Genomic DNA, 19,052 nt, shown 5'->3' with positions numbered 1-19,052 from the left:
TCATGTGTGTGCTCTCAGGCTGAGGGCTGAAGGGTCGGTTTTGGGGGTATTATCATACCTCCGTATTTTCCTTTTATGACAAATTCCTATGATAAGAGCAAATGGTCAACACAAATTCAAGTATATAATATCTTGTTTTCAATATGAAACTACGTAGTCAATATATCCTAAATAATTTGATGAATGAGTATTTGGCCTAATCATCCATTTATTATAGATACATAGAAATGTTTGTGAAATAAATTCTTTATAGGTTTCCAAAACAATGTAAGAACAATAAACATGATTGTCCATGAGAATGAACTGTTATTTTATTGTTCATTTAAAACTAAAATTGAAATCTCTTTCAGATTGGTATATACTGCATGTCCTGTGTTACAAATACAGTTCATTACCTAAAAATTGCTGCTCAATATACTTCTTATAGAAGTCCTTGTGGGCTGGTCTTTTTATCTCAGATCATCCTAACCTGTATTTGTTAGAATTGTTTTATATTCTAGCTTTTGGTCAGTTACAGCTACGTGGCCCAGCTTCAAGGAATTAAGTACACCTTTGGACACTTTAGTCAGCTCCTACTTGCCACCCCCTCCATAAAAAGATGGGACCCTGCAAGTGACTCAAATCTACTCCCATTCTCAGCAGGAAGCAGTTTCAGAAGATGAGATCATCCCCCTGGCTCCCAGAGGACTTTGAGCCCCAGAGGACTTTGTTTAAGAAGGGGATTGGCACTGAGTGGTGAATGGACCCCAAATTCTCTAGTCTCTGGATGGGTCTTCTGTTACAATGTGGCACAAATTTTCACATTTCAGACAGGGGATTCCATGATGTTTTCAAGCCCCTGAGAGCTATACTGTACAGCAGATTTAAAAATAACTGCAGATATTTCTAACTGCAGATACTGTTTTAAGGAATGGCCCTAGAATCCAAATCATGAATGTGTTAGAAGGATATGTTATAAAATGGTACAATTGTATTTTATTCCAATGTCTTGCGTCTATTCAAATGTTTGTCAAATTCCATACCTGTGGTTGTTATGAAACATCTATCCTATGTGATAATGTCTAATAAGATGAATCACAATTGGTATAAATCAGCAGGTGAACAGCTTTGAGACGACATCAAAGAAAATTAGAAAATAGTAGTAGTAGAAGAGATTTGTGGGATTCCTCACTGATGGAATTCTAGCAAATCTATCGACTATTACAACACTGGCCGTTTCAGCTACAGCTCTTACAAAAACTGTTCAGACTGCTCAATTTGCAGATTAATCAGCAAATAGTATATCATAAGCTTTTTGGGACAAATTGATATAGCTTATGAGTTAAAACAAGAATTAAACTTAGTGGAGCAATCATTCATATGGTTAGGGAATCATGTGAGCAATTTGGAATCTCAATTGCAGCTAACTTTTAGCAAAAAACATGGCAAGAAGCAGTGTCCATGGAGTTGCTCCTGATAGTGTAGCTACCCAAATATTTGAGTGGTGAAAAAAGATAAATCCTGTAAATAATCTGACCTCTATGCTTTGGCATTTTGTTCCTCTCCCTTGTTTTATTTTGCTCCTGATTGGCTTTAGCCCCTTGTGCTGTCAAGTATGTTCTGCAATCATTCTCACCTATGAGAACTGAAGTCCACAGACTTCATTTTTAATTTAAAAAGGGAAGAATTGTAGGGCGCCAGGAGGTAAGACTCCATTCCAGGTTTTGAGTCTTATAGTAACTTGGCTCACCAACACTTCCTTATTGAAATAGCAGAGACTTCTTGTCAATGTAATAAATTAATAATCTAGTGACTGAAGCAAAATACAAACACTACTCTTTGGATTAAAAGCTAAACCTTTGAATTTAGGACAGGAAAGAATGTCCACTAGGAGATTAAAGGTATTTGGGAGAAAGATACCTGAGATAATGGTATAATAAACTTTATTCGTTTGTGTATCTCCACTATTTTCATCTCTGTCCAAGTAACCAAGATCTGGGGCTTAAGGGTTTATTCATTTACATTTTAGCAGAATTTTGTTAGGCTATAGGGATTTTAAAAGAGTGTACTTTGCATCAAACCTATGAGCATTTGAGGTATATATATATATATATATATACATATATATATATATATATATGTATATTTGTGTCTCTGATCAATAAACTTCAAAGAGTCCCCAAACAGGACTTCTCCACCTGGCCCCGATATGTTGTCACATCCTTCATCTCACTATAGGAGCTGGACTCCAACTTAAAATGATACAGTGATTTTTCACTGCCTCTAAAGTAGGAGGACCCGAGTTCAGATCCTGTTTCTGGATAAGACAGCTGTGTGAAAGTTCAGAACTTGAAGTCTCCCATGTTTATTCCAGCAATTTTTCTTTTGAGAGCTGTTTGCTCAAATTCCTTGACCACTTATGTACTGAAGAATAACTTTTGGTCCATACTTTATCTATCTATCCGTCGTCTTTTATCTACAATGTATACATATAAAATGCTGATAATACTAGTTTTAACAATACCAAATTTTAAGAAATAGAAACAAAGATTTTTTCCAATTTGATTCTTTTCTTATAATAGATGGTTTTTTTCTTTTGCAAAAATTTTTACTTTCATGAAATCGAGGTTGTTATTACTTTTTCATTGCCCAATCCCTTTTAAAGGGAAAGATATAGATTTTTCTGCTAATTTTTTTATGGTGGATCTTTAATTTAGGGTCACATATCCTTTTTAAATTTTTTTGGAATATGAATAATGTTTAGTGTAAACCAATTTCTAAAGGCAGTTTTCCAATACAATCATTCCTTCCACATCACAGGTTGGGCAATTGGAAAATTCATTAAAATTTTTTCCCTCCCTTCTTAGAAGTTAATTTTCTTTATTTTTAATTTAAAATTTTTTTATTATAAAATTGATTAAGTATTTGGTTATATTCATATTAAATAAAAATACTATATAAAAAACTTTTTCCCTGTCATCTGCTGGCCTTCATGGAGGTCTCAACTTCCAAAACTCAAGGAAAAACCCTTTTTTTCTTTTGGGACCTTGATATATCAAAAAGTGATGGGGGGAAAATTGTGATTGAAAGGGATAGTATTGTTTCTTTTTTAATTATAAATGGGTTCTTTCAAGTTAATTTATATTTTCAGAATGGCTGAATAAATTGTGGTATATGAATATTATGGTTTACTGTTCGGTAAAAATGATCAATGGATGATTTCGAAGGCCTGGAGAACTTACAAATTTGATGCTGGTGAAAGGAGGACCAGGAGATCATTATACTTCAAAATATGATGACCAGTTCTGAAGGACCTGGCCATCCTCACAAAATGATCAACCAAATCTTTCCAATGGGCGGAATGAACTAACCGCCGAAGGGAAGAACTCTGGAGATGTAAAAACCAAATTTCATTAATTCCCAATCCCTAATTTTGCCCCACCCCATTTTTGATTTCCTTCAAAGCTAATTTAAATTTTTAGAGTCGATTCTTTTATACCAAAAAAATGTTTTGGCCATGTAACTTATTTTTACCTAATTTATATTTTAATGTATTTCATCCTTCATCCTCCATCTGGGGAGGGGTGGGGTAAGGGAAAAATTGGAAAAGGGTTTGGCAATTTTAATCGGTAAAGTTAATGCAATAACCTGTAAATAAAAGGCTATTAAAAAAAAATAATAATAATTTATTTTCTGGTTTTAAAAATCCCAACCAAATTGATTGTGACCCAATCAATTGGTTTTGGAAACCATTGTCTGAATCCCTTTGTCTAATTTGTTCCACGTCTAATCTACATTTTAAAATCAACACTGAATGGGATGATTTTGTGTTTTCAAAAACAACCAACTGAGAAAATTTGATTCTTTTGAAAAACTGATTAAGTAGAAAAAGCATTTGAGTTTCGATTTTTGCAAAAATTGGAAAAATCAATAATCAATATGAAATTTAAAAGAAATTTCTAGCAAATGAAAAAGAAATAAAGCAAAAGCCTAACCCACCTCAGATTTAATTCAGTTTTGTTTGTTGACTAAAATGAAGAATGGAAGATACATAAAAAACTGGGAACAATAGCGGCTATTAAAAATAACTCTGTTTTATTATAAAATGACTTATGGCTTCTAAATGTTTAAAGAAATTAAGTAATCTGGGAAAGCAAAAGCAAACATGTTAAAATTGAAGAACCTTCCCTGCCTCCTTCCTACCCAGATAAATCTAGAAGACAGACAAGAAGGAAGTAAAATCCTGATCAATGAATGGATCAAATTACTAATGGGTAAGAAATGAGAATACCTTTTTCTCAGTTTGTGGCACCTTTACAAAAATTAATCCTTATTCTATGTAAAAACTCACAACAAAATGCAGAAAGAGAAATATTCATCAATCTTCCCATAAAATTATATTCAATAAAGATAGGAAATTAAATCAATTGGAGATAATAATTGAGTTCTTCAAATTTGTTATTTAAAATTCATAGTGTCTTATTTTTCAATTCCAGTAAACAATTTTTAACGTTTAATTGAAAATTTTTTCAGTTAAGCTTTCTTTTCCCTACCTCCCTTTCCCCTTCAAAAGGTTAAACTTTTAAAAATTAATAACTTAGAACTAAATCCTAAAGAATTGGTAAGTCCAAGAAAAAAATTTTGGAAAAATGATTCCATTTCATTAAAAATGCCAAGAATAAGACAACAAACCAAAACTTTGATGCAGGAAAAAGCAGTCCTTTAAGGGAAAGCTTTTATCTCAAATTTCTTTCATCAATAGAAAAGAAACCAACATCAGTTGTTGATCTGCAACTTAAAAACGAAACATTCACAAAAACTCAACAAACACCGACTTAGGACATTCTAAAAACAGAAAGGGATTTAACAAAATGGAAAGGACCCCAACACCACTGAGGAATCAGAAATAACAGTTTAGAACAGATAGAAAGGAAGGTTTAAAAGATCGAAGAGAAAAATTTTTAAAAATGAAAAGGAAAAAAATGAAAGACAAAGACCTTAATGAACACATTGAAATGAGAGGAAGGGTTAACTCCCACAACAGAGGAAAAAATAAAAAGAAGTAAAAAGGCAAAATGAATTTCAGATGAAATAAATAAAGGTACATTCAACTCTAAAGTATGGTTAACATAAGTGGCAAATGAACTGGAGATAAGGAAAAGAGTCTGAAATAGATTGATTTAAGTCAATTAAGCAAAAACCTGAAAAGAAAAGTCCTATTTAAGAGAAAGAGCAAAACAAAATCCTAATTTAAAAAAACTATAAAAGATAATTCAGAGAAAAATCCTAATTAAAATTTTAAAATGCACCTGGATTAAATTAACCTAAAATTGGTTTCTTACAAAAAAAATACAACCATTCAAAGATATACAAAATAAATGAGGGACTGAAAGAAGTCGTCACAAACAAATGTTTTAAGGATCTACTCCATGGCAGCCTCCGTCTTGTCACAGGATATGAAGAAATGTTCGAAGTCCTCTCTTCAAATCTAATGGGAGAAAAATATTCAATCTATGGCCAGGATAAATCAGAGCTAGAACTGAAGAAAGGCGTTAAGATTCAACACTGAGAAAAGCTTCTTACCGAAGGACTTTAGTAGAGACTTGAGGAATGGGAAGTAGTGACAGAAGAGATAGCAGTCCAAGATTGGTCTCAAAGTGGTCATAACCAGCTTAGGCCACTACAATTTCCCCTAAGGGAAAAAGAAGACCCAAACAAGAGGGCTCTAAATACCAACTCCTCAGCCTGTCGCTGGTACCTCCCAGAAAGGACCAAAGAATCCTAAAGTACCTGTCAACCCATTTAGTCTCTGATATCAACTCCTGCTGGCAAGATTTGACCCTCCTTAGATGCTGTCCCCACATACACCAGGTTCTCTGGATTGCAGCAGGAAATTCAGAAAAATCAGAGTTGTAATTCTGTCCGACAAAATGGAAAAACATTCTTTTAATAGTATTTTATTTGTCCAAATTAAAATCAGATTGTCTTCAACATTCATTTTAACAGCCTTTTAACAGGTTATATGCATGGGTAACTTTACAGCATTGACAATTGCCAAACCTCTTGTTCCAATTTTTCCCTCTTACAGATGGCAGGATGACCAGTAGATGTTAAATATATTAAAAATAAATTAGATACACAATAGTATACCTGACCAAACCGTTATTTTTGTACAAAAGAATCAGACTCTGAAATATTGTACAATTTGCCTGTGAAAGGAGATCAAAAATTGCAGGTGGTCAAAAATAGAGGGATGTTCATAGTCATCTCCCAGAGTTCTTTCTCTGGGTGTGGTCAAGTTCATTCCTGTCATGGGAACTGATTTGGTTCATTACTGTTGAAGGGCCACGTCCATCAGAATTGTCATCATATAGGTATTGTTGAAGTATATAAGATCTCTTGATCCTGCCGTTTCACTCAAGTTCGGTCAGTTCAGGTCTGTATTCATCTTGCATCTTCTTAAGAACAATAACACTCATAAGCATTCATATACACCACTTATTCAGCCATTCTCAACTGATGGGCATCTGCTCAGTTCCACTTTCTTGACACAAAGGGCTGAAACATTTTGCACATGAGCCACTCTTTATCAATGAAAATGTCAAACGGTCTCAAGCACAAAATATTTTGAAGAACAAAAGGCCTTTAAAAATCAAATAAGAGATCAAGGAAAAATAAGAGCAAGCAAAGAATTTTTTAAATTATGAAAAGTCAAGCAACGAAATAGAAAAACCAAAAATTTAAGGAAGTAAATAAATTCTTGGAAACCAGAATTTTGGCAAGGGAAGATAAGTTTCTAAGGGCACAAAGAAATAATAAACTAAATTAAGGAATGGTTTGGAAGTCTGTGAACTCATTTTCAGTTTTGTAGGTAATAGCTTCAGGAAACCTGGGTGATGCATCAGAGAGCTCCAGATCCGGAGTCAAGAAGACCTGAAGGTTCAATCAGTCTCAGACACTTTAGCTTGTGATCCTGGCATAATACTAAACCCTGTATACCTCGCTTTGCTTATCTATAAAATGAGCTGAAAAAGCAGAAAATCTGAAAAGACTTGCATGAACTAATGCAAATGAAGGAAACAGGAAAATATTGTACAGTGATCATCTGTGAATGACAATATTTTCAGCAATACCCTGATCCAAGACAATTCCAAAGAATTCATTCACAGCTATCCACCTCCAGAAGAAAGAACGATGGAGTCTGTCTGAAAAAACATATTTTAACATTTTTTTCTTCCTTCCTTTCTTCCTTCCTTCCTTCCTTCCTTCCTTCATTCCTTCCTTCCTTCATTCCTTCCTCCTTGCCTTTCTGCCTTTCTTTCTTTCTTTCTTTTCCTTTCCTTCCTTCCTTTCTCTCTTTCTCTCTCTGTCTCTCTCTCATGTTCGTTCTTATTGTTTTCTTTGACAACAACTAACATGGAAATATTTAAGACTTATATGTTATAATCTATAAAAAATTTCTTTGCCTTCTCAACAACTGGGAAAGAGAGGGGAAGGAGAAGAGAATTTGGAACTCAAAATGTTGAAAACTTTAAACTATTTTTACATATTGGAAATATAAACATACATAACACACACACACGTATATATATATATATATATATATATATATATAATATAATTTATTATTTCTAAACAGCTGGAGAAAGATGGCAAATAATTACTCCAATAATTTTGCCAAGAACAAGCCAAATGGTTATAAAATTCTGGGTGACTGAAAAATGGCTGAACAACAACAAAGAATTTAGATTCTTTTAACAGACACCATTAAAATTTTCTTAGGATGAAGAACAATCTAAAAGTATAAGACTATTTACTGCTACAAAGATTAGAAGGAAGAATAAACTGGAAAAAATATTTTTTACAAGTCAAAGGTCTGATAAAACCAATTTCAAATATAGAAATTAACTCTAATTTATAAAAAATCAAGCCATCCAATTGAAAAATGGTCAAAGGATATGAACAGACAATTTTCGGATGAAGAAATTGAAACTATTTCTAGCCATATGAAAAGATGCTCCAAGATTATATAGAAATGCAAATTAAGCAACTCAAGATACCACCACAACCTGTCAGATTGCTAAATGACAGGAAAAAATAATGATGATTTGTTGGGGATGCGGGAAAACTGGGACATTGATGCATTGTTGGTGGAGTTGTGAACGAATCCAACATTTGAAAGTAGTTTGGAACTATATAAAAATTATCAACTGTACATTTTGTCCACATGTTACTACTGGCTTTTCCAAAGATTATAAAGGGAAGACCTGTATGTGCACGATTTTTGTGCAGCCCTTTTGTGTGCTAAAACTAACTGTAGTTGTCCATCAGTTGGAGAATGGCTGAATAATTGTTATGTTTTATGAATATTACTTGTTCTGTAAAATGACCCTGATGATTTCAAAGGCCTGGGACTTCATGAACTGATCTGGTAAATACAGTCAGGAATCATTATATACTTCAACAAAATACTCTTGTGACCAGTTCTGATGGACAATCTCAACGAGATCCAAATCATTTCCATGGAACATATAAAACTGAAACCAGAGAAAGAAGAACTCTGGAATAAAATTTGACAAAATTTACCACCACTTTATTTTCCAGCTAATTGACAATATTCATCACCACACTATGTATTATACATACTAATTTATTTATTTTACTTAGTCATCTGCCATCTGGGGAGGGAGGGGATAAGAGCTAAAAATTGAAACAAGAATTTGGCAATTGTTAAAAGGCTGTAAAAATTACCCATCATATATCCTGTAAAAAGACAAAAAAAAAGGAAAGAAAAAAAAAGACTATTACATAATAATTGTGGCCCAATCTAATACTACTAAAATAGATTTAAATGTTTCATCAAACCATATATATAAAGGATACATTGAGAATTTGAAAAAGACTAAGAGAAGAAGAAAAAGAGAAAAAAGAAAAAGAAAAAAAGATAAGACAAGATGAAGATGGAACTAGCGGAAGAAAGAAGAAAGAAAAAGGAGGAGGAGAAGGAGAAAGAGGAGGAAGAGGAGAAGACCAAGGTTCTTTAAACCAAAAGCCTAGAATACCATAAATAATCGGGACAGGGAATGAATAACACATCCAAAAAGCAGTCATCAAAATTATCGGCATTGGTTAAAAAATAAAATAGATCAGATCAAAAGAGATCAAGATAAGGGAGAATAGAAAAATGGAATCAAACCAGTGTTTGATAAAGCGAAAACAAATTACCCAGGAAAAGAACTCATTTTTGATTTAAAAAAAATTGTTAGAAAAATTGGAAAGTTGTATCCCAGAAATTAGCTTAATCAATGCCTTATGCCAAATTTCTTAAACTTTTCACTTGTGACACCTTGTCACCGAAAACTTTATGTGACCCCTGTGTATAGATATAAAATAATATACAAATCAAACATTTACTGATAATAATCAGAAGCTTGTGAAACCTCACATTCTAACCCAACCTCATAGGGTTTGACCCACAACTTAAATTGGGAAATAGAATACCATGAAAAAATCAAAAATATAAGAATCAATACAGAGTAAAGAATTCTGAGCAACAAACACACAATAAGATTACCAAACATTAAACAGAAAGAACAATTAAAGAATCAAAAGGAATTTCCCAAATAACGGAGAAATATCTCACAGAAAAGGAGTATGAAAATGTCCAACACCACTCCTGTGCAGAGGTGGAACCCACACATGAAGCAATCATATATTTCAGTCTTTTTAGATATATTAATTTTTGTCAATTTCTTCCCTCTTTTCTTTAAAATCTTTTTGTTACATAAGATTCTTACTACAGGAAGGAACACAAAGAAAATTTGGGAATGTTGAAAACAGGATACTAAATAAAAATCTATTTTAAAATAAGTGTAAAAAATATAAGAATTGAGTATCAATGCATCATTGAAGGAATGAAAAATCATTCAGTACTTACTGTAATAATTCTCAAATTATCATGCTAATAGATTATCTGATTTGCAATGAAAACTTAGTTGTCAAGAAGCATTTATTAAATCCCTGTTGTCGGTACTATGCTAAAGAACTAAATTTTAAAAGGGCGGAATGCCTGCTTTCAAAAATTCATTATTAAATGGGGACTCAATATGAACAGAACCATGTCCCAAAACTATTTGGCAATCTATGGGAGGAAGCTCTGAGGAAAGGCATTAGCATCTTGCAAAGGGATATGAACCTGGAGTTGGAAAAATTAAGAGTCACTGACCTTGGCAAGAAAAACCCCCAAATGGGGTAATAAAGACTGAGAATTACAACTGAAAGACTGAACAACAGCAGAGAGTCGGATGTAGAGGTAAAGATGAGACCATTCTGGGCAGAAAAGCAGCCAATAAAACACCACATGTTCAAGGAATAAAAAAGCAATAAAAAAAATTAAAAGTGATTATGTGAATGATAACAAACGACAAACCTTGTCTTGTCAAATACAATTAACCAAATGAAAGGAAACAAAGAGAAATTACGGAACAAAAACATGTTGAAAAATCATCAGAACCTTCACATACGTTCAAAATTGAGAACACAAGAAAATAATGAATTCCTTCAAAAAACAAAACAAGAGAGAACTAAAAAATTTAATTCAGAAAAAAAAGGACAGGCTGTAAAGGAACCACCAAGAAAACCTTTTATCTTAGGGTTCAAAAAAATTTTATCCATCTTTCAAGAACAATTAGTACCAGTAACACTCCAAAACAATTCTCAAAGTTCAAGAAAGCAACCTACTAGATGATTTTGAGATGAATGGTTCTAATATTAAATCAGGAGGAAAGAAAAAGCCAAGGAAAGCAAGACACCAATATCATTTATGGTTAAATTCAAACTTTTAAATTTAAATGCTGTCAAAGAGGCAGTTTTCATCCAAGAATATCACTGTTTGGACCTTTTGGAAATGCTATCAATGAATAAGGAAAGAAGAAAATTATGGAAAAGAAAAAAGAAAAATATCATCAATAAAGATGATATTTGAAGAATAATTAATACCTTTAATAAAATTGTTGACTAAATAAAACCCACAAAATCCACATTAAAAACAGTAACAAATCTAAGGCTCTAACAGAAAAATCCCATTTCAAAATATTTAGAATGTATGAAAATATTTGAGGAGCAGCTTATCAATATATTAAAATTTATACAGATTAGATTAAAATTCTTCCTTAAAACAAAAACCTAACTTGCAGGAAAAATTTTAGTACTCTTCTCTCCGTGCTAATTTTATAAAAGGAAATACTACCGAAGTAAATTACCCTTTAAATGCCATATCAATCCAGTATGCCACAATATACTTTGTAAGAACTTGGAGGAAAAAAAAGCCTTTGGGGAACAAAATAGGTAATATTGAATTAAATTAAAAAGTAAGAATAATAATGAGAAATGAGAAAAGGAGAAAAAAGTGAATACCATTTCTGAAGCAGTATTCATCAAAACCTTGATAGTGGTTAAAACAGAGAATTTGATCAATGGTAGAGACCAGACAAGGGAGAATAAGAAAAAATAGCTCGCCAAAACAGTGTTCAAAAACCAGAAAGCAAAAACTACCTGAAAGAAGTGCTTTTGATTAAAAAAACTGGTAGTTAAAAGGGAAGCAGTTTCACCATATTCCCTAAAAATTCAAATGGATACATGACTTTAATCTGACAGATCATACCATAATAATATTAAAGGCTTTCATATACCTGTCTCACATAGGAAAAATACCTGTATTTTTTTTGACAAGACAATTGGGGTTATTGTCTAGGGTCATAGAAGTAGTAAGTGTTAAGTGTCTGAGGCAATTTGAACTCTGGTCCTCCTGACTCAGAGCCAGTACATTTCCACTGTATCTCAACTGCCCAATGGATATATTTTTAACCAACAAGGGACTGAGGCAATTACAAAAGCTAGATTAGACAACCTTATTACATGAACCTGAAAAGCTTCTGAATAATCCAAATGAAAGCATCTCTAATATGAGAAGGAAGCCAATGTTAGGGGAAAAATAAACCTTAGTATCAAATTTTCTAATAAAGCTTTGATATATATATACACAACTCACATCTGCAAGTATTACTATGTGTGTATATGTACATGTACATATATATATAACATTTTGTGTGTATGTCTATCATGTATGAATATATTTTTCTTTCTACCTGGACCAAAAGATATTCCTAAAGACAAGTGGCAAAATACATAAACAGCTCTCAACAGAACTGAACATTATTAATGGTCGTGAAAGCATGCTGCAATCCTTAGTAATAAGAGAAAGGCTAACCAGGCCTATCCCATGTTTTACCACACTTGGCAAATTCTCCAAGAGGACAAATTTGTGGGGATTAGAAGATATGCACCCAGTGCCTTGTTGGTGCATTAGTTCAAACATTTTAAAAAGCCACCTGGGATTATCCAAATAAAATTACTAAAATATCTATAGCATGAAAACCAAGAGGCCAAAACCAAGGTGTAAGCTAACATCATAATAAAGTCCCCACATATGCCAAAATATGATTGTTTGTGTGTTGCTGTTTCTGTTCTATGTGTGAAATATCAATTTGAATAGAAGCCCAAAGGCAAAATAAAAAAAAATAGAGAGATTGTTTGAAATGAAGCATTCTTTGTGGTAGCAAAAATAAAAAAAAAAAACTAGGAAAACCCCAGAATTTTCACTGACAAATAGTAAGGAAAAGTAAAGGAAAGTCATAAAGTATGCTGTGTAGACATGAAATGATGACTATGCTGCATGCACTGATGCATAGTGAAGAAAGGAGAGACCAGAAAACAGCAACACAATTCTAGAAAAAATGTAAATGGAAAGAACCAGAAAACAATGAAAGTATTTTACCAAATGAGAGAGAAAACAGGCCCAAAGAAAAATATGAAAAGACGCTCCCACCTTCCTCTATGGATGGGAAGGTGCACGGTGAGAGCATGAATATATATTTTGGACCCTTTTGATATAATGATCCCTTAGAAAATGTTGTACTCTTTCTTGAGGCCCTTATCCCAGGGGAGGGATAAGAGGCATATGGAAAAGATGGTAAAAAGAAAACAGAGGTGAATACAAGTGAGGAGTGAAGGGGACACCTAATTTGGAAGCCTGAATGGCAACTGGGGATGGAGATACATCAATGGTGATGGGAAAATAGAAAGGGATTTTGGTCCAAATCATCACAAGACACCACTGTAGTTATTCTACTATGTTTATTGATGTTGTTTTATTTTATTACATATCAATCTATTATACATTATTATATAGGCTAATGAATGTCTTGTGCCCTTTATGTATGTATGTTTGTGTTTATGTGTCCATCCCAAAATTTTACCTAAAAAGGAGACTTTGTGCACACAAAATGATTTTTAAGAAAATTGCAGTCTTTTGTTTGTCTTTGGGTGCTATTCATATTAAGGTGCTGTGGGTAGTTGTGTGCGGTCAGTTTGAATGCTGTTGTAGACTTTTAGAAGGGACTAAACTCATCAGGGAATCAGCTCAAATCCTGACCCCTTGTACTGACTGGACCAGATGGTCCTGAGGGGAAAATGAGGCAGGACCTTTCTCAGCCCTCCTTCACTTAAATCAAATTTACAGGCTTGTCATGGCATCCTCTCTCTGAAGTCATGGTCCTCTTTGAGAAAGAAGGACAAATAGTTAGTAAGGAGATATTGGGGCCTCTAGATACAGATTTTTTGTGTGTCTTTTTGTGTCCAATTTGTGTTCCAAGGATCATCAAGGATGTCTATAATTGTGTCCACTGGTTGAAGGAAAACACCTTCCTGGTAGATCTACTGTCTGTATCTTTAGACTTTACTTTATTTAGTTTTAAGTCTCTTGATCCGATTCCAATTTTGGTTTAAATATTTGTATAAATTCTGAAATACTCCACAAGTTTGCTCTAAGTTCATTCTTTAGAATTTGCTTGAATACAACACTTCATCAAAAACATTTATTGTGTAACAGCCAGGAAAGGTCTTTTTCTGATTAAGAAAGTTTTTAAGGAGTTAAAAAATCAAAGCCTCTATTTTACATGTTAACTCTTTCCTGATCATGAAAAGGAAAAAGTTTTGTGAGCCAAAGAACAACCAGAAAGCTTATAGGATTTGATTAGAAAATCTAGTTAGATATTTGGAAATTCTTATGAATTAAAGTTTAAGGCAGATCAATTTAGACATTTCTTTTTCCTATTCGTATCTTTTGAAAGAAATTTGATGGATTATGAGATTCATGCCCATTTTTGTAGTAGATTTGTGTTTGACCCTTAAAATCACTTGCTTCTTTCCTTAAAAAGCTTATTATTAAGAAAGCAATTTAAAATATACATGATCTTTATTTAGAAAAATTCTGTTTCTTCTGTGTATGATTGTTTTAACACACAGTTAAGGAGGAAATAAAATATTATTATAAAAAAATTTAATTCTTATTGAATAGACCAAATTTTGTAAGCTGTTACAGATTTTTATAACGTAAAAGCATCTTAAAAGTTTTTGTGCCGCCATTTTTAGGGTAAAAAATTTAACTCATAATTTAACAAAGCATAATTGTTATAAATATGTCAGAGTCACTTTACCTTATTGCATTATTGCATTCTATTGAGAATAAGGCTTTATCAAGTCATTTTAACAACTAGGTATGTTATTAAATTATATATTGAGTCAGGTGATACCTTTGAAAATAGATCCAGATATAATTAAATTCATTCTGGTTTCATCTTAAATTAAAATGTGTTCTTCTAATAAGATGTTTGTGATGAGTCAGGATTTGTTCCACTTTGACATCAAACAAAGTATTAAAAATGCGGTTCTAAAACTTGTTGATTGCATGATCTTAAAACAAGTTAGCTCAGTTTACCAATTTGTACTGTAAATAAATATAAACCCAACATGAATTTGCTAAATCACGGTGTTAGACCTATTGTGAAAATTAAAGTCTTGATTCTTTTGGATTAAATTATTATAGATTCAATTGTTTTAAAAGTGATACAAATAAATTCCTGTTACCTTTGTTTTCAATTTTTAAAAGGTTGGTTACCATATTTACTTTTGGCTATTGAAACTCTGATGAAATTGTGTTGTAATATCTTTTCAACCTATGAGATTTGATTTTTTTATTTTATTTTTCACATTTCTAGTATTTTATTTTTCTAAATACATGCAAAGATAGTCTTCAACATTCACCTCTACAAAACCTTTGTGTTCCCAATTTTGCCCTCTTTCACCTCTCCTCTCCACAAAACAGTAAGAAACCTGATAGAATTTATTTGTGTTCAATGTTTAATGTTTTAATGTTTAATGTGCAATTCCCTAAACTATTTACATATTCGTCATGCTGTGCAAGAAAAATCAGGTCAACAACTCTGATGGAGTGGCTCTTTTCAACAATGAGGTGATCTGGGCCAATTCCAATAGATTTGTGATGGAGAGAGAATCCCATCTGAGAGAAGACAATGGGGACTGAATTGGCCCACAACGGGATGTTCACCTTTTTGTTGTTGTTTCCTCGTGGTTTTTCAATTTTTCCTTTTGATCGATTTTTTTGTGCAGTATGATAATGGTGAAATCATGGAGAAAAATTGCAATGTTCTATATATATATCGGATTACTTGCTGTCTAGGGAGGGAGTGGAGAAGGGGAGAAGAATTGGGAACATAAGTTTGAATGAAATGAAATTATTTCGCATGTATTTTGAAAACAAAAGGGTATTATTTAAAAAGAAAAAGAAATCAGGTGAAAAGGGAAAAAATGAGAAAGAAAAAGCACAACCAAAAAGGTGAAAATACTATGTTTTGAGCCACATTCAATTTCAATCGTTTTCTTTCAGAATGTGGATGACAGTTTCCAGAGAATTGTGATTTTAAAAATATTTGTGAGGGCAAAGTCAGAAGAACTTTCAGTCCTGTGGAAAACTTGTTTGTTTATTTGAAATGGATCCCCATCCCCAATCATCCTCAAATGGAGGGGAAATTTAATGTCTATTTGTGGTACAGAATTTAATTATATGCTAACTTGTAATTGTGGAGTTATACTTGGAGTAATGAAGTTATACCTTTAACCACCTTAATCTTCTCATACTTCGGTCTTAGAAATAGATTTGCTTTAAATGAGTTAATAATAATATCCTATATCCATGATCTTTGTGAATTTATAGAATACGATTAATTCATTAAATTCTAATGACTGCGAACTGATGCTGAGTGAAATGAGCAGGACCAGGAGATCATTATATACTTCAACAACAATACTGTATGATGACCAGCTCTGATGGACCTGGCCATCCTCAGCAACGGATCAAAAATATTTTAATGGGCAGTAATGAGCTGAAATAAGTTTATGCCAGAAAGAACTCTGGGAGATGACTAAAAAATTAGGGTTTGAATTCCAACCTATATTTATGCACACCCATTTTTATTTTTCACAATAATTGTACAATTTTCAATCTGATTTTCTACACAAAATAACGTTTTGTCAGGTATACTTATTGTATCAATTATATTTAAATATTTAACATCTCTGGTCATCCCTGCCATCTTGGGGAGGGGTGGGTGGGGGAGAGGGAAAAGAAGGAAACAATAGGTTTGGCAAATTATTAATGTTGTAAAGTTACCCAAGTATTATCCGTAAATAAAAGGCAAATAAAAATAAATAAATTCTAATGACTTTGTACATCGTTGAATTTAAGCGTATTGAGAATAATCTCCACAGGAAAGACTTGTTTAAATCTTTGTTGGATTTTTAAAAGGACTCCTTTTGTTTGTTACTAATTTATTAAAACAAATTTTGGTATAATTATATCTGTGTCTATACTGATTAATAAGATTGTCTTTTGAGGTAAATCCTTTTACTTCCCATCTCCTAAGGTTACATTTAAAACATTTTAAACATTTTAAAAACTTTTGAATTCCAATTCTACTTTCCCTACTCCCAACCCTCAACAAGGTTTCTTAGATCCGAAATTAAATGAGAACATGGAAGAGTTATCAAAAACATCCATAAAAGTCATGTTATTAAAGAAACAGATTGCCCACCCTAAAAACTCTGAAGCAAAAGCTAGAGAGAGAGAGAGAGAGGAGAGGGAGAGGATGTGATCAATTTGTTTAGACAAATCATTTCTTTTCTCTAGTATGGATAGATTTGATAAGTCTTTCCAGAATAGTCATGGATCATTTTGTCTTTCTGAGAATAGCCAAGTCATTTAATTCATCCAGGACTTATGACTTTGTATCAGTATATCTAATTGGTTTTTCCCACTTCATTTTCAGGTTTGGTGTGTTCTTGAGCCAATGTTTTCCCCTTCAGGAAAATGCCAACAGTGAAGTCTTGATGGATGGGCAGTGGATATCTTGTCCTGGGGAAAATGCTAGGAGGGTTCCTTGGTCTAAAGCCTCTTGATTCAGTTTCCCAATTAACACATTTTCCCACCTGGTTAATTCTGAGGCTGGCTGTGGTATCCTGCCATCACCTGAAATGAAATGGACCTGAGGATGCTCTATTCTGTTATACTGTTGTCATTCTGTGCCTTAAGTTTAAGCCTGGAGGCCATCACTGACTCTGCTATAGAGGTTCCAAGCTGCTTCCTTCTTTCATAAGAAATCTTTCTAACCAAGTTAAACTGTAATTTCTTTTTTAATATAGTGAACCTGTTGTGGCAAAACTTTAGCACTTCCTGCTGTTTTCAGTCTGAGGATAGTCATTTCTGTATCCCAAACAACTAAGTAAATAAATATTCAACTTTGTCATATTCCTGTTTATAATTATATATTCAGGAACATGATAAGGCCCTTGAAATGTTCAAGCAAAATTAGCCATTTTTAAATGAGTTCCTTTGTATGTTCCAGGTCATCTTCCAAAAATCATTTCCTTGTCTATGGTTTTCATATGAGCATTAGGTTTTATCATTTCTCTACTCCTCCTATGGGGAATTCAGTGGAATTGAATGGGGAATTGATTTGGAAATTAATTGAATTCAAGTTGTTCAAATTTGGAGTTCTAAATATTTGCAAATTGAGTCAATTTTTGTAGAAAATTTTATTTTAAAAGGTTTTCAAATTTCGGTTTTAAGAATGCTACCTTTAGATGTTTTAATATTTAGTTTTTGATTTTTCATCTTGTATTGATTAACTTACATCTTAAGAAATTAAATGATAATAGAGCTAGTGCTTATCTAATGAATTAAGGAGGCACAAAAGACACAGACCCACATGAAGAATTGTTGAGTAAATCAAAGAAAATTTCTTTACAAAATTATGTGGAACGTAAAATACAGAAATACGTTTAAAAGGATTGCACATATTTAATTTATATCAGATTGCTTACAGTCTTGGGGAGGGGGAAGTAATGGAGGGAGAAAACTTTGGAATACAAAGTCTTACAAAACTGAATGTTGAAAACTATTTTACATGTATTTGGAGAAATAAAATACTTATTGAGAAAAAAATAAATTTCTAAAAATTAAAAGTATCCTTAAAAGATAATAATGAAACAGCATACCATAATGCAGATAAAACTTATTCATCAAGGCAAATCCAAGCCTAGAAATATAACTTTACAAAAAAAAGGAAAATGGGGGGTTAAGGAATTGAACAGGAATCAACATAAATTAGAAAGTCAACAAATGAAAGGCCCACAATAAGCACCAAAGAAGATACTGAAATTAAAAGAAAAACAGACAACAGGAAATGAAGAGCCTCCTGAAGTGCTCAACAAAACTAAAAACAATTGTTTAGATAGTATCCTGGGCCAAGCTACAGAAAAAAAATAGGAAACAGTCCACCAAAGACAAATGAACAAAGGAAAGCACAACAAAATTTAAAGAAAGAAAAGAATGATCAAATTTCTTAATACACATTTGATATGCCAACAAAATGGAACACACACACACACACACACACACCACACACACAACCAACCAAGCAATTCCTTTTCAAATACAAAATACCCAGACTAACAGAAGACCAAAGAGAGTCCAAAAGAACTCAAGCTCAGAAGAGAAAACAGTTTGTGTAGAATCTCTCCTCATCTTAAGGGCTTATTTAGCAGAATCTGAGCAGCCTTTAAAGAACAATTACACCCTCATTTCCTAAATTATTCCC

The sequence above is a fragment of the Sarcophilus harrisii genome, chromosome X (genome assembly GCF_902635505.1).
Source record: "Sarcophilus harrisii chromosome X, mSarHar1.11, whole genome shotgun sequence".
Taxonomy (NCBI): domain Eukaryota; kingdom Metazoa; phylum Chordata; class Mammalia; order Dasyuromorphia; family Dasyuridae; genus Sarcophilus; species Sarcophilus harrisii.
Note: the sequence above shows the minus strand (reverse complement) of the source record.